The sequence below is a fragment of the Dasypus novemcinctus genome, chromosome 20, assembly GCF_030445035.2.
Source record: "Dasypus novemcinctus isolate mDasNov1 chromosome 20, mDasNov1.1.hap2, whole genome shotgun sequence".
Classification (NCBI taxonomy): domain Eukaryota; kingdom Metazoa; phylum Chordata; class Mammalia; order Cingulata; family Dasypodidae; genus Dasypus; species Dasypus novemcinctus.
Genome location: NC_080692.1, coordinates 23,716,926 through 23,731,959, shown reverse-complemented (window position 1 = coordinate 23,731,959; position 15,034 = coordinate 23,716,926). Strand labels below are relative to the sequence as shown.

At 43.4% G+C, this 15,034-nt stretch overlaps 1 protein-coding gene across 1 annotated transcript in view; it reads left to right on the top strand.

Annotated features, from left to right (window-relative positions):
• The window catches only part of ANO2 (anoctamin 2), a 319,432-nt gene that overhangs the window by 281,175 nt on the left and 23,223 nt on the right, over positions 1 to 15,034 (top strand). The window lies entirely within an intron of this gene.

Sequence of the window (15,034 nt, the reverse complement as noted above, 5' to 3'; positions counted from 1 at the left end):
TAAGTGGCTAGTCTTGTATGTTTCAATTTGCTTAGTGTTAAAAAAAAAATAAAGAAATGATATCTACTTCATGAGATTGCTGTATTTAATAATATCTGTGAAGTGCTTAGATGAATATCTAGCACATATTAAAGCTATGTTAAGTGTCAAGGAGTTGTTTTTTCTCCTTGTGGTCTTGAGGCTCTAGAAAGGCAGAGTATAAAGACTTTTGCTCCACTGTGTGGTCAACATTGGGCAATTGTAAAGTAAGAGAAGGGAAAAAAAGAGAACTAGGCAAAGACAGAAGACTTGGTTACTTCTGGAAAAAATTCACACCAAGATTGTAGGGAGTGAAATCCGTAGATTAAATTTGCTTGCAAGTTATAAGTTAATAAAACAACTACATAACAGAAAACTTGAAAATAGAGAAAAGAAGGAAAGAAGACTCCCCCAACTTCCTTCATTCTAGTCCAATTTTTATTACCTTTTGAGGCCATTTCTTAGAGCCTTTCTTGTTATGCATATGATTTTAACAATAAAGTTGTGGTCATACACATCTGTTTCTCCTTTGTCATTTAGCTTTATATCAACAAATATTTCTAGGTTGTCACATAATATTCAAAGAGAATAGCTGTATAATAGTCCCTCTACTACATGTACCATTGTCACCTATCTTACAGTGAAGGGTGTGGATGTTTATTTTCCAATTCTCCCTCTTTTTAAAGCTGTATTATATGCTATCTTTATGCTCTTTATGCACAAACTCTTTACCACATCTAGTAGTATTTCTTCAAGATAGATTCCCACAGGTGTGATTACTGGATCTAAGGTATGACCATTGTATGGTTGTTGATTCATTTTGCCAAACTGGTTTCTGAAAGAATTAGACCAGTTTACCCAGCCACAGGCTATGTATGAGTACAAATTATTCAGTATCCTGAAGTTATATGATATGAAAGAATCTTTAGTGTAGAGTGAGCTTGAGATACCCAGCCTCCTATGCTCACCCCATTCCATCTCATTGACCTGAGTATTCCCAACCCATACTTTAAGACTTCACTTTGCACAGTGCTTCTCCTGAGAAGCCTTCCCTGTCTCCTGAGCAGAATCATTAACCATTTGCTTTCCTGTCCCAGTTTTGCACTTGATATGTGCAGTGATGATGTATCTTACTGCTTTAGGGTAAAACTGCTCACATATCTGTTCTTCACCGGACCCAGTCTATTAGCAGTGGGGTCTAGAGAGCAATGGGACCTTGGCTAATTCACCTTCATATCCTTCAGGGCCTAGCACATTTCCTGGCACATAATAGGTGCTCAATATGTTTGATAAACAAAGATGAATGAATGAGGGAAGGTTCGTTAAGGTAAGTTTTGTGATAACTTTAAGGGTCAAATGAAGGATGATTTTCAAAGCAGGTCTTGGTGATCATGGATGTTTTGAAGAGGTTTCCCACTCTAGGTAGGAGTTTGCTCGGATGATCCCCAAAGTTCCTTCTTGTTCCAAGGATCTGGATATAATGATAAGAGCAGGGAAGAACATTCCAAGGAAAAGGACTGGCAAGAGCCTCATGGCCATGAGCAACTGTTGATGAAGGAAATAAAATGATGGTTTTTGAGTAGAAAAGGGACAGATAAATGTCTGGGGTTAATGGAGGACCTTGAAAACCAGACAAGTTTGTATTTCCAATCAGACCATAGGGAGCGTTTGTAAAATCTTGGCCAATGTGGTGACTAGGAGTGAACTCTTCACTTCCCTTGAGGAAATGGGATGCAAGTACAGAGGAGGGGATAATAAAGCTAAGCAAAGACTGAGGAAAGACAAATGGACTCACCCCTTCCTCCCCACTCCCTCCTTCCCACCCTCCCTCTCATCTTCCCTCCTTCCATCAGACATTTTTAAGCATCTAGAGGGAGGCACATGTCTAAAGACCAGGGCAGTCTCCTTCAGATTGATATCGATGCCATCTTGCCTGGAGGAGGAAGCCCAGATAGCACATTGGTTTCCCAGCTCGGTTCCATAGAAACTCACTATCAGAATTCCTTAGGACATTAAGCTAAGACCTTCAATCAATTTAGAGAAATCATCATTTTATTTCATAATTTTTGTAAATGCAAGGTCACCATTTCTGAGTTAGGTTCCTTTCATTCCTTTTTATCTCTGGACTCAACTCTCCTTCTTTTAAGAGGGAGTATTTGTTTCTATGTACATTCCAGGACTGGGCTGCAGCATAAACTTTATAAAACAAGTACTTCATTGAGCAGTAGAGAGTAAGTATGGTTTATGGGCGGGCTCTAATCCAAACCCTGCTGTGAGCTAGTCGGGCAGCCCCAATTTCCTCATCTGTAAAATGAGTTTGATGATACTGGCACCTGCCTCATAGGATTGTTCGTGGTGAATGTGGTGATGAAAACAGAGTAGTTTAAAACCTAGCTGGTATGCAGTAGGCTCTCAATGAATATCACCTGCCATTATTACTGTCACGAGTCTAGTTTCTTTGTCTTGAGTCTAGAAAATCTTTGACTAAAAATAGTTTGCAGCTGTGAATGGACTGAGTCCTGGAAGTTCTGCCTTGGAGACAGGTATCTTTGTTGAGCAGTGTAAAGGATGAGGATCCCTGTCTCCAAGGCAAATCTAAGAAGTACACCCAGAAGTCTGAGACATAAACATTCCTGAGATGTTCATCCATTGAGAGAATGTGAAACCCTTAGGGCACAACTTGACAAGTCTGGATGTCAAACAGGCTCTTTTTTGTCATTTGTTTATCTAAACTCCACGAGCTTTCCTCCCCTAGTGATCCAAAAAAATTGCTTGTGTCTTTTTGCATCAGGATGTCCATTATCACCCTTGGAGCCTTCCTCCAGCTTCTCAATCTCTTAATCTGGGTCCTCAGGCCATTCATGTGGGTGCCGAGATGAATTCCTTGTCATTCACACAGTCATTAGGGGAAATCACATTCTTTTAGTCTTGAGCTTACATCCTGTCAACCTACCCTAATAGAAAAGGTGGTGCATAGATGATGGCATATTTACTGATTCATTTATTTGGAATGAAAGCCCGATGATTATTTTGAAGGGCCAAGGACTCCTATCTCTTTTGTTCTCTGGATATGTCCATGAAGGCCTGTAAAGAAGCATCCAGTGGAAACAGACGTGCTTGGGGCAGGGCCACCTCAGAGGCAAGGGCATTGGGACCCTAGAAGCTATATCTGAGGTGTCTCAAGAGTTGCAAGTTTGAACTTCAGGTTTCAGGATAAGCCTCCATGAGTTGGTATATTCCACACCCTAGTCTCCCTTCTGCCTTGCATCAACTAGAGCTGGAGAGAGACTGCTCAGTGTGAGCCTTACCCTTTCTTAGTCATCTCTCCTTACCCCACTGTCTTGGGCCCTACTGAGTTGTGGATTCCTCTGTAAGCCCTCATTGTTTCTCCTTTGAATTATTGCAAATGCATCCTGACTTGTCTCCCTTCTATCTTTTACACTCCCCTTCCATCTTTCCTTCTCATTTTTTTAGAATGGCTTTTCTAAAATGCAAACCAGAGCATATTACTTTTTCTCCTTATAATTCGTAAATGCTACTGACTTCTTTAAGACAAAATTCAAATCCCTTAGCATGGCATACAATGGCATTCCTAAACTGGCTGCAGGTCTGTGGTCCCTTTGCAGTCCCACCTCTGTGTTTATCTGGTTATCTCACACTGCTGTCTAAATTTGCCTGTGCTCTCCCATCTGCCTAGAATAAGATCTTACTGAGTTGTTCTGGTTCAAACACATCTCCTTGTGGAATCATTTTCTTATTTTCCTTGCCGTCCTGAGTTCCTCTCCTCCTCTCTTCTCTCATAATGCCCTACACTCTTTCTAAATTGTGAGTGCTTTGAGCCAGTTCCTGGCCTCTTTCTACTCATAGCATTCAGCGCAGTTCCTGGCATATAGTAGAAATCAATAAAATATTTCCTGAATAAATGGCTCTTTAACTCCCTTTCCTGTGGTGATGGACTCACTTCTCTTTTTCCTGTGATAACTGGGCCTCCTCCTTCACCATGGACATGTTAATATATTTCTATATATGCAGCAATTTCCATCTTCCAAGACTAAAGTGGACCATGTTATTATCAGGGTGTCCCTCAAAGAAAAGCCACTTCTGGTTCTAATTTACTCCTTTCCCTTCAGGGATCAAGTCATTAGTGGAAAAAGACAGGGTGGAATGCTGTCCTTCAGACTTGGATTTAACCTCAGCTCCAATTCCACAGCTTTCCCCCTGCAGTTCTCCCACCACCCCAACCACCGCCCAGGGTGGTGCTGCGCCCATCAGTCTCCATGAGTCTCCATGAGATAAATCGTTTTCACAACAGAGGCTCTGGGGCCAGAGAGACAAATGGACATTGCCCCCCAGGAACTCAGGGTCCAATGGCAGAGGGAGATGGGCAGATGATTAGCAGAAAGGGCCCTGCCTGTGGTAGAAAAAGTTCACCTGATGGTGCTAGGTCTTTGCAGCTTCCATTTGCTGAGCAGAGGTGTGTTACAGGTAATTTCTAGCATGTAACTGCCCACTCACCAAACATCCTTGGGTTTTAGAATCTGCCTACTGAGGAAGAACGAACCCTGGACCGAAAACAATGGGCCTGCCCCCCAGTCGCTACCTCAGCTTGACTTGAGCCTTCAGACAAGTCAGGGAAGGGACAGAAGAGAATCCACCACAGAGGAAGCATTTCAAAGCTCTCCTGCTGAGAAGACCTAGTTCTCTTGACTCTTTTCCTGAGTTCTCTCCCACATCATCCTTCAGATCTCAGGCTGAGAAACCTCAACGTCACCATTCATTCATTTTCCCTCTCCATGTACCTCCTGCCCAGAGGGTTGCAGCCTTTGTGGTGTTTCCAGTGCAGTATCTTTGGAAACGGCTCCTTGCACTCATCTTCTCTGCCTACTAGGTCTAGCTCTTATCCCACTACATTCTCATGGTCTTACCACTGCCATATTCATCCTTTCTGGGGCCTAGCCTTGGTCTTAGGACTCCATTGTTCAAAAGCCTTCAGAGTTCCCATACTCCTTAGCCAGGCCTTCGTGGGCTGTCCCTTCCACTTATTTAAACCCGTGTCCTTTCACACATTCCGCGGCCCAGCCAAAAGGAATCACGGACCCTCCCCCCCACTCCATGCAGGATACTCCTTTTGGACCCTGTCTTGTACACATACATTCCTCTTGCCTTGGAAACCCCTGTGCCCAGCTCTGCCTCCAACTAGCAGGGTCTTGGGCATGTCACATCATCTCTCTGAGACTCATCTCCTTCCTCAATATTATAGGAAATTGGGTCAGATCTGGAGGTGTTCCCTGCCGTGATGCAGCTCCCCATCTGTGGTCATGGCCAATTGGGCCATGTGTCACAGGTAATACACTCCTGCTGATAACATAGTTTAAAAGCATGAGGCAATGCAGAGCCAGTGTTATGCTCACTTCCTCACATTCCTAGACACTTCTTGGAACGAGAGCACAAAGATTTTGGCATGCACAAAATCTGGCTACACCAATGGAAGTGAGTGGCACACGTAACTGCTTTTTGAGTGTCTTGCCAAGAATAAAGAGTCCCAAACCACTAGGCCAGGTGATCTTCAGTTTCCTTCCAGTGCTGCCTTCCTAGTCCATCTATGCCAGCCGAACAATGCATCTGAAGGCCAAGAAGTTTGGGGGTGATGTGACTTATATTCAGTTAGCCCAAGAGTCATTAGTGGAATTGAGGCATAGCTGGGTCCAGACCATTCCATGAGGGACCTACGGGAACTTGGACTCCTGTGGAGGGACAGAGTGGAGCAAGGTTTCTTCCTTCCTGCCCAGTAAGCCAGACTTCCCCGAATCCAGAAAGGCCTTTGTCTGAGAGCAGTGAAACCGAAGCTGCCCGCTTCTGCTGGTGTGCCTGATGTGGTGATGCTGGGCTCTGCTCTCAGCTGTCAGCTCCCCTCCTCAGGAACCCCCAGGACCACCCATGCAGACAGGAAGTACGTGGGTCGCTCAGAGCCTGCCAGTTGTAATGGTAGGGGCAGGTCATCAGTGAGGGCAGCAGCGGGAAGAGATGTATTATATTTACCTTTTTCTAAATTGAGCTGGAACCGGGGCTCAGGTGTCCAGCAGGCTTGGGGGAGGGGCCATGAGGTGAGGGGGAAGCTGGGAGTAAGGGGAAGGCTGGAAATCCGCCTGAGGAGGGGGCCCTGGGGCATGGGACTGCCTCTGGGCAGGACTGGTGGTGGGAATGGGCTGGCCTCAGACAAAGAGAAACCTGAGAGTGGGGGATTAAGTTGGAAAAACCTGTGAGGGGAGCAGCAAGCTTTCGAGGGAATCTCCAACATCAAACCCTTTTCCTGAAGAGCTTACTGAGGACTCCAAGGGTAGTCTCCCATCCCCCCTCTCTGGGGGAGGAAAGAATGCTGGCCCATGAGCAGGCTGTGACATTAATCATCACTGTTCCTGACCCCAGAAAGGTGCTTCAAACTTTGCTGCAGTCCACTCACATCCCAGTCATGGGGTTTTCCTCAGGGCCTGACAGGAAATTCTTCGGTTGCTCTAAGAGTTGCGAGCCAAGTTCTCCGGACACTTGTAGTTTGACATTTCCTACAGTACAGAATTTGGCATGAGTAAAGTAGGCCTGAATTTGATTCTGTAAGAGAAGTTTAGTGACAAGTTCAAAAGGGTTTCTTAGTAAACTTTTATCATCGTTTAATCCAGGTGAATAAATGATGCAGTTATCCATTTTCCTCACCTGACGACAAATGGGCTAGGATCATGATTTTCACTAAATTGTGAGATTTGTGTCTTATTTATTCTTAGTACCTAACCACAGGGCCTTATGGCAGGTGCTCAATAAATGTTTGCTGAAGAAGGAAGGAAGAAAAGAATGGATGAGGTGATCTTATAGCAAGGACCTTGAAAACAAGGTCTTCAGGGTGATAACTACAGATATCACCTCTCATCAGAGGTCTCTATGCACCCTTCTTGTATTGAGTGAGCTGGGACAATCTAACCTGCCACTGAAGGTACCAAGCCTCCTTGTTTTGAAGGGCTTATTATTATGGAATGTTATCCTGCATAGATCAAGTCTCCTGTGGCAATAAAAATTGATGGACTTGTAAAATTATCTATGTAGTTCAGGAAAAAATACCTCATGTATTGGTTAGCTATTGCTGTGATAATGCATTATAACAAATATCCCCAGAATCACAGTGAAAACAGAGACAAAAAGCAAAGAGCAGTGGAAAGGGCTCAGAAGAGAATGAGTTCCCCACCCTGGAAATGGTTAAATAAAAATGGTCACTTAACAAAGAAGGAGCAGTTGGGTCTGAGGCTTCAGAAAGAGAGTTGGTTTAAGAGATACCCAAGATTTCTTTCAACTCTGACAATATTTGGTCATGGAAATTAGAGACCACACTGGGTAATTTCCAAATTGTCAAAGGAGGCAAGCTGTGTAAAACTAGTCCCAAAGTGTCTTAGCTTAAGTGATTAAATATTCCAGAATATCCGTAAAACCATTGGCGTTAAAGCCGGCATACTCTGTCCCACAGAATTCCAAGAGTGTATGCTGTAAGCCACTGGTCCAAACAACCAGGAAATTCCTTTCCCTGAGCCATCCTGTTTATACAAACTGAATCATCCCACTGGATGATCAGGCCCCTGCCACTGAAAGGTATTTAAACACAGTTCAGGCAGGACCCAGGGCCCCTTTCCAGTTCTTCTGGGAAGTAGAGTGAATCCCAGGTCATCTGTCTCCTTTTGCTTCTGAGGCATACACTGTCTGGCATTGTTTGTATTAGGAGCCCCTCCCACCATAAATACTTTAGAAAAAAAGAGAGGGTATATCTGGGTACTACACCTCCAAGAGTGCGCCAGTCAGTGCTTGAGAAATGAATGAATGAATGAAAAACTGAATAGTAGCCTTTTAGTTTAGCACTTGCCAAATACTGTATCATTTCCCCATTTCTCTTCTTGTTCCAGCCGCCAGGAAGCTCAGAGTGAACTTTTTTGACCAACCATAGTCAGTTGATGGAACCCAAGGGTTTGTTCCTCTTTTCTGTGCTCTTTATATCGGTTTTGTGTTTAAATCACATAAACCTAATTGTATTTTCCTTTTGTTGACATTTTCCTAGCCTTTTGGGAGAACGTAGAGGTAAAGAAATAAAGCAAACACAGGTCCTCAGTAATGATTTGTTGCTAGGGAGTTTCTTTCCAATCATAACTAGTTGTATTGCCCTTATACCTCATTGACTGCATTGCAACAGCCAAAATGGGTGGATAGAGAATAAGTGGATGGAAGATAGATGGATGAATGGAAAATGGCTCAATAACTGACCTGCATATTCCCATCTTCCAGGTGCATAAAGTAAACAAGTGAATAGGCCAGGTCATTCATTTATTCATCCACTAAATATTTACCATGAATTCACCAGACCAGACTCTACAAATTGAAAATCTGTCAGTAGACCTCACCAAGTCCATTCTCTGTAGTTGTAAGATGCTGAACTAGATCCACTGTTGTAACACTTTTGAGGTGGCACAAATGGAAGCCAGGCAGGAGCTATGGCACAGAAAACAGTAGGGACAGCCATGGTGTGCCAACCACAGAGGACATGTTCGTGTCAATGAAGGCATTTTTGGAGAGTAAAATTATCTATACAGATCAGGTGACACTGGTATCCATAAGATTCAATTCTCCTACAGGAAGACTGGAAACCAGATTGGAGAAGATCTGATAGAGAAACCCTCAGCTGCGTGGGGATTCCGAGGGAGGGGAAGGAACAGGGTTGCAGTAAGGGTTGCCTGTTTTTACGTGTGATGAAAGGGCACTGAACTTTGTTGGCATCTGAAACTATCTTTGTTTCCCATGGCACCTTTATCAATTACTAGCTGTATGGCCCTGTTAAAGTCATTTCACTACTCTGAGACTCAGTTTTCTTATCTGCAGAGTGGAGGTGATAATACTTAATGCTGAATAACTATTATGTGAAAACAGAGAGCATAGAAATATTTGGGAAAGTTTGATTGATGCTCCATGACCTCCAAGGGTTTAGGGTTTTGTTCAGGGGCTGCAGAAGGGAAGCAGTGGGCAGATTCTTCCAGAAGACGATAGTGTTCATGTTGTTAGGTCCCTCTGTGGTTGAGCACCACATTCTCCTGCCTTTTTCTGGTTGCTAAAGTGATGCACTTTGGAAGGCTTGCCTGACCCCACTCTGTCCCCATGGCAGAAAATAGGGCTGTGTGGACTGGTTTGTATCACACTGTCAACCTGAGACCCACTATTTTTATTACAAGGCTTTGAATTCTTAGAGCAGCGAGACTCAAGAGGTCATTGGTCTTCTCCTGACATCTAAGAAAGTTAATATTTCACCACTGATGTGTAAGTGGGGGAAAAGTGGGGACAGGAATTCCTTTATCACAAAGAAATGAAGAAAATTCAGAGCCAAGTATGCCTTGCTCATCTGTCCCCTTGGTTCACTGACTTGCCTGCAGTAAATGCTTAATACTTTAGCTGTTCCTTCAAGCCTGTCCCTTCCTGTTAAGACTTTCCAGGTTTTCTGAATTGAGCCTGATCTATTGTACAAACCCCAGGTGACTCCTGGCAGTTTGAAAGGGAATTCCACTTATTGTTTTTATTTCCTAAGCTGTTTGTGAATTTGGATCAGTGGATTTGCAGGAAAAATTTTAGCTATCAACCATGTAATAAATCTTGATGTACCTCTTTGACTTGTTCTTCAAGTCAAAATCTCTTTTATTTGCTCTTCGAGTCCAGCCCAATGGTCATAAACTCTGTGAAGCTACAGTGCTCTGTTAATGCCTCGGTTATAGTTCTAACACCATGATTGTCAAGGTTTGTTTCACGTCCATCATCCCCTCTGAACCCTGAATTGTTTGAAGGATGGCACAATAATCTATTCATCTTTGTTTTCTAGCAGTAAGCATGGAGCCCATGATATAGAATGTGTTCAATAAATGCTAGACAAATGAGCAAATGGCAGAATGGTGAATGATGGGTATTGAGAACACTTTTATATTTCTGGCAAGACTTATACTGTTTTCCTAAGCTATAGAACCCAAAGCTGAGGATTTAGCTGCATTCTTTCCTCTCCCTATCTCTTCTTGTTTATACAATCAACACTTAAAATATTTTTACACCCAGCCCTCCCATTGCTGGCCACAGTCACCTTCCTTGCTTGAAGGAGAAGGGGATCACTGGCACAGCCCTGAAATTTGGGCTGCTGAAATAGATTGTGATGACCTTCCCTTGCTACGTGTTTATATAAGCATTTACATGAATGGACTGTTTCTAGCTTGTTCTTTTCAATAACTGCCTCCTGAGGTACAGAAGACAAACTCATACTGATGTGTCCCTCAACTATTCCCTTGCTTTGTTTGTTAGAGGCTCATGAAGGGGAGGATTCTTAAGCTCCTTAAAAACTACAAGGTTTTTCATCCCTTTTAGCAGACTATGCAGCTCTTTCTAAACTATATAAAACTGTCTTTATAAAGCTGTAATCATTTACATGAGAATCAGACTCTCCTAACCAACCATTTTCCATCCAACTTTCTTTGAAGGCTTCTGTTCAGATTACAGCCGTGGGAACTGCTGTGTGGAGGTGTTAAGGCTCCATGCCCTACCTCTGCTCACCACCACTCAGTGCAGTGTTTTCAATTTGCATATTTTTATATGCAAATATTTTATATGCAAATATTATAAAATTTATATTAGCTTTCTGCCTCTTTTGGGGTTGTTTCCATTTTAATTTTACAGCTGGTGAAAATAAGTCTATATATAACAGATAGTCTTTGAGCATCTGCTCTGTGCTAGACCTCATACAAGATAGTGAGGCCTCAGAAAAGAATCAAATATGGTCCCTGCTCTCAACAGGCTTACCATCTAGGGAGCAAGTCCAGCAAAGACTAGAACTCTCCCTTTCATCTCAGCTGCTGGCATGCTATTCAGATTGAGAAACACCTGGAAACTCTGGGGCCATGTGAGCCATGGCCATGCCATATCAGCAAACACCAGAAGCATCCAGGAGGCCCGGGTAGTTCTGGTGGCATGCATCAGCACAGGATCAACTTTGACAAATATCACCCGGGTTACTTCGGGAAGGTTGGTATAAGGCATTATCACTTGAAGAGGAATCAGTGCTTCTGTCCAACTGTGAACCTTGATAAACTGTGGACTTTGGTCAGTGAGCAGACTCAAGGAAATGCTGCCAAAAACAAGACTGGAGCTGGTTGCATCGTTGATGTGGTGTGATCAGGCTACTACAAAATCCTGGGGAAAGGAAAGTTTCCAAAGTCATTTTGAAGGCTAAGTTCTTCAGCAGAAGAGCTGAGGAGAAGTTTAAGGTGGGGGGAGCCTGTGTCCTGGTGGCTTGAAGCCTTATGGAGGGAGGAGGTTCATTAAATGCTTACATGCTTTTCCCTTGTGATCTGAGTGTAGACTCAGCTCTGCATCCCAATCTGTGTAGCTAATCCGAGCACAGTCAGTGTCAGCAGCCCACCAAAGCCAGGTGCCAGGACAAAGACTGTGGAGCCTGAGCCAATGAGCAAATTTGAACCTTGTTTTCATCTATAAGAATTGTAACCTGTTAATGTTAGTTTTTGCATTATTTACAGTGGGTGGGAAAATGGACCCTTACCTGTTCCAGTCTCAGAAGAGAAGTTGGTCACCTCTATCTTCAGAGTGATAGAGTTGAGGCCGTTCTATAGGGCTAAATTCCTTATCCTAATGGCTTCTTCCTGGGCCCCTTATTTTGGACCAAATCTTTCTAATTTTGACCAGAATCTAGAATTCACAGTTGTTTTTTTACTTCTAGTCAAAAACATATCTATTGGAGAAAATTGGGAAATCCTGAAGGCCAGAAACAGAGTCAGGTTTTCTAGGGTTTATGTTCTCCGTGTTGAAGCCAAATCATGACAATGACCAGTGCTTGTGTGCAGATAAGACCCTTGGAGACGTCAGTGCAAATTATTTGCTACAGCTTTTGCAGTTCTGGAATTTTAGACTATTGACCCAAAATAAAGACATCTAAAACCCTGAAAAATAAAAAGACTAGAGTGACATGTGCAAGGCATTGTGGGAGTGAGGACAGGGCTACCAATGGCATCCAAATCTGACTGTGGGAGAGAGTGGGAGAAGGTGGAAGAGAGTCTTCAGAGAAAAGACTAGGCTTGTGTTGACACTGAAAGATGAACTGTAATTCACCTGGCAGACAAGAAGGGATGGAAAATTATATAGTAATGGTATGTTCAAAGGCTCAGAAATGTGGAAAACATGGTGAATTGGGGGAAGTACTAATGGTTTTGGAAGGGCTGGAACCCAGGCAGAGTTGATAGCCAAGCAAGCTGGCTAAATATTAGCCCCCAGAGTGGGCAGGGAGGAAATGAGCCTGGAAGTAGGTTAAGTTCACAAAGGACCTTGAAGGCCAGACTAAGGATCTGGACTTTATAGTGTAAGTGTGGCAGGAGGGGGGTTTGCTGGGGAGGGAGAAGAGGATATTCTTCATTGTAGAATTTTAAATAAATGAGTAAAAAATCAGAATGCTGTGTCATCAAGAGCTTTTGCACCAGACCTAACCTTTCCATTTCTATTCTACCTAATATACACTGTTTTTTCTCTGAGCAGAATGTTCTAGAATGTCCTTGCTGGCCACCATCTTGTTTGGTTTAACCCATTCCTCCTTGTTATTTTAACCTGAGTCCAGGCAATCAAGCCCATGATTTTATCTGACTTCAGCGTCAGATAGTGAAGGGCTAGTAGCTATTTTTAAAGAGCCCTCGCTGATGGAGTGTGAGAAGAGAAACCCAATGGCATTTATGCCTACGAGTGTCTGCAGTCATTGTGCTTTTAGCTTGGCCTTTTAAAGCAGGCTTTGTTAAAAATCCACGTATGGATTCCTCCTAATCAGCTTGGCCAGGTTTAATCTTACTGGTCTGCCAAGCTGGCTTCTATTATGCAGCATGCTGAGGATTTCCGGCACAGCTCTTGTCCTAAGGGAGGCTTGCTGTTTTCAGAGGCAAACCTTGGTGTTGGTGAAGGTCAATCTCAGTGTCCTCTGAAGTGAACCCAGAAGGACTTCCATCTGATATGGCGTTTTAGGCTTTCAGCTGATAAGAGCAGGGCTTAGATTTGGCATTCACCTACTGGAGGGTTATGGTTTTGATTTTGTTTTCATCCCAGATAAAGTGAAGCTTCCTATTCGTTTCTGCCTCTTTGGGTGTATTTCTGGAAAGGCTCAGGGTGTCCAGTCTGCACGGGCAATACCTGCAGCAGTGAGCACATCTGCAGAGACTGGGGTGGCTTCTCTTTGCCAGGGAAAATCAGGAGTGACCTCCAGTGATTTACATAAAAGTATATGTAAATATAATGGTGGTCCCATTCCAACCACATTGCCTTACGTAGCAGGGAGGAAGGAAAAGAGACCTTCTGTCATAAAGGTCAGGGGTCAGGATAATTTATGGGAACTATTAAAGAGCATTTAGCCAGCCCTGGAAGAGGGACAAAAGACAGCCTGTTTCTGGAGAGCTTGCAGTGGTAAAAGAGCAAACCGTCAGGCCGAACCCAGCAGAAATGCGTTCGCGTCTTCCCCTGGAGCTCACGGGAAAGAGAAGTGGAGAGTCACATTTTTCCTGGAAGGACATTGGATACCCTGGTGCCATTTCCGTGAGTGTGGCAAGGGCAGGTTGTATACATTTACAATCGCGTGGACATCAACTGCCCGTTTCCCTCCTCTGTCAGTTGTCTTGCCAAGGCCGTGCTGGGGCTTTGGAGAATTGACATAGTTCTGCTGCATATGATCAGAAGAACGTTTGCCCTGTAAAACTGAGCACATCGGGTTCAAGAAGACCAACTTAGAACTCCATAAATCAGATACATTCATATATGTACTTAAGTACAGACATGCATTTTACAGGTTTTTAAAAACTCGTCTAACATCTGTTTTGCTTTCCTGCTTAAAACTCCATCCCCCACTCTCCACCCTGCACTCCCCCAGCCCCCAAGTGAATTCCTTCAGCAAAGCCTCATTTTAAAAGATGCGATGGACCCTGCATTTGAACTGGCTCCCAGAAGATTTTTTGAAGATTTCTGCACCCCCACCTCACCCCCTTCTAGGCAGCCGGCCATTCCAAGGGCTCAACTTTGACAAATCTCCTCCTTGGGGTGCAAGTGCCTTGCCATCCCCTGGCACCTGCCAGTTTCCTAAGACCTGCTGAGAATCTGTTGGGCATCAAGGCAATGGTGGTGGACAGGGTTGTATCAGCAAGGGCAGTGGCCCACCACTGTGGGCCCGAAGATGCTGCCAAATTGAAAGCAGTTGTGCTGGGTAAATTTCCATGCTTGTTCTCTTTCTTGAATCTTCTACTGCATTAGGTTTATCCCTCTGTGAAATTTCATTTCATTTCATTTCATTTTTTAGTTTAGGTCTCAGTTTTTCATTTTTTATTTTAATATCCTTGAATCTTAAAGCTTGTCCAAGAGAATTGAGAATCACAGCATCACTGCAAAGCAAACCTGAAGGGAATTTCAACCAGTCCCTTCCATTTAGCAATGGGACACTGATACCCATTGGAATAAAATGAATTGCCCAAGGACCTATAGCTAGTTGGAAAATATGCCTCTCAATATCTAAACTCGATTCTCTTCCTTATTTAAATTTATATCTGGTTAGCATATAAGTATACAATCTACATTGCAGCCGTCAGTACAGGTTGATATTCATTACAATATAAATAAAATTACATATAATAGGTAATAATTATACACTTTAGGTATGCAATATAATTTAACCTTACAATGACCCTATTTGGCAGGCATTATTATTATCCTCAATTTACAGTTGAAGTAACTGAAAATTTAAATAACGTTCCTTTGGCATTTAGGGAAGTCCTATTAGACTGTGACCTCCCTGGGATTCAGGACTGTGTCTCCATCAACAAATATATATTGAGCCCTCAGAATGGCGGGACCAAGCTTGACCTCTTTAAATCCTTGGCCCAGCATCTGACATTTAGCGAGCTTTCAATAAATCCGTGATGAGTGAATCAAC